The sequence below is a fragment of the Mirounga angustirostris genome, unplaced genomic scaffold (genome assembly GCF_029215605.1).
Source record: "Mirounga angustirostris isolate CCGP_5_RB_7025 unplaced genomic scaffold, mMirAng1.0.hap1 SCAF_10, whole genome shotgun sequence".
Lineage (NCBI taxonomy): Eukaryota > Metazoa > Chordata > Mammalia > Carnivora > Phocidae > Mirounga > Mirounga angustirostris.
Window position 1 is genome coordinate 92961160 of NW_026991718.1, and position 2352 is coordinate 92963511.

Genomic DNA, 2352 nt, shown 5'->3' on the forward strand with positions numbered 1-2352 from the left:
TAAAAAGATCCCTGGCTGCCAGGGGTTAGAGAGAAGGAAGAGATGAATAGGTGAAGTACACAGGATTCTGCCTGACACTATAATGGGAAGTCCATGCCATTGCACATTTGTCCAAAGCCATAGAATACACAGCACCAAGAATGAACCCTATTGTAAAGTATGGACTCTGGGTATTAATGATGTGTCAATATAGATTTGTGTATATTTTCACAAATGTACCACTTTGGTGGGAGATGTTGATAACGAGGGAGGTTACACATGTGTGGGCATAAATGGGAAACTTCTGTACCTTTTGCTCAATTTTGCTGTGAACTTCTAGCTGCCCTAAAAAATAAAGTCTATAAAACAAACAAATTAATTATGGTCTGCTTTGCATATGTGAAAGTAAAGGAAACCTCAATAAAAATGGAGTCTGGAATCCCTGAAGGGGGAGCTCTAATACTACCCCTCACCTTAAGAAACACAGTTTGCATTACCCCAGCTGGAAGAAGCTTACTTTATATACTCCAGCAGCAGGAAGGAAGAATTTCTCCCTGCCCAGCAACAGCCTAGACTTCCACACTTAGCCAAGGAGAATCTGTAACAGCCCTTCCCAGCTTCCTCTCTTCCCCTACAAAAACAAATCCAGACTTGCTTCTGGTTCACCATATTTTTCTTCTCCCAAATTGCAATTCTCTGCCATTCCAGAATAAATTCATTTTCCTGAAAAATAGCTGACTCTTTTGTTTTTTAAGGTCAATATGTATAAAATCTTCTCTTTAATTAGCATGAAGGGGGACACTGGCTTTTGATGAGTTGCCCTGGGCTGGACACTCACGGGGTTTTTTTCCTTGCCACCAAAGCTTTTCAGGAGGGGGATATAAAGCTATGGATACTCATTATCCCTACCCTCATCCAGCACACACCAGTCCTTGGGCAGGAAGAATAGATCCAGCTGGTTCCAATGGGAACTTTCCTTTGGACTTCATTTCTGTGAGTTTGGCTCCCTGTGACCAACTGCAGTGAAGTTCTCTGGTGCAGACTGGGGCAGAAAGAAAAAATAATCCTTGAATGAAGCACCTGTGCACTAAATTTTGGTAACCCACTCAATGGAATTTTACACAGCTACTTAAAATAATGGCTATGATGACTTTGTAGCAATATAAGAAATGCTTTGGGGAAAAAGAAAATAAAATACAAACTTGAATACACACCACAATTACCAAGCTGCATTTAAAAAATTTTTAATTTAAATTCAGTTTAATTATCATATAATGTATTATTAGTTTCAGAGGTAGAATTAAGTGATTCATCAGTTGCATATAACACCCAGTGCTCATTACATCAAGTGCCGTCCTTAATGTCCAACCCCCTGTTACCCCATCCCACTACCCACCAGCATCCTTCAGTTTGTTTCCTATAGTTAAGAGTCTCTTAGAGTTTGTCTTTATCTTTCTGTTTTCGTCTTATTTTGTTTTTCCTTTCTTTCCCCTATGTTCATCTGTTTTGTTTCTTAAATTCCACATATGAGTAAAATCATATGGTATTTCTTTCTCTGACTGACTTATTTCACTTAGCATAATACCCTTTAGTTCCATTCACATTGTTGCAAATGGCAAGATTTCATTCTTTTTGATGGCTGAGCAATATTCCATTGTATATATATACCACATCTTCTTTATCCATTCATCTGTCGATGGACATCTGTCGACGGACAGATGTATTTTGGCTATTGTAGACACGACTGCTATAAACATTGGGATGCGTGTGGCCCTTCGAATCACTGTGTTTGTATCCTTTGGATAAACACCCAGTAGTGCAATTGCCGGGTCATAGGGTAGCTCTATTCCTAACTTTTTGAGGAACCTCATACTCCTTTCCAGAGTGGCTGCACCAGTTTGCATTCCCACTGTGAGAGGGCTCCCCTTTCTCTGCACCCTTGCCAGTATCTGTTGTTTCACCAAGATGCATTTTAAGAAAATAGACCAGAAAAAAAAAAAAAAAAAAGACAGGAAGAACATAAGAATGATAAAAATGTAACGTATTACATAAGTATCATATTACAAAAGTATCATAGGGCTGTGGTCTCTATGAGTGTACTTTTTTTTTCAGAATTGTTTTGAACTCCTAGCCTTCAGATTTCTTCTTTGCTACCAAAGAAAGTCTAGATTCCAAGAACTGAGAGTTTTAGAGAGTTTGAATGTCAGACTGTGGACAGCCCCATGGGTCTGCTCTCTCCTCTTCTGTGTCTAGAAGCTGAGACTCAGGTTTTATTTGCAAAGGCTCCCTTGCCCCACGTGGGAGGCAAACTTTGAGTCACTCTATCCCTTTCAAGCTTCCAGAGAACAATATAACAATTTCCTGGCAGTAATC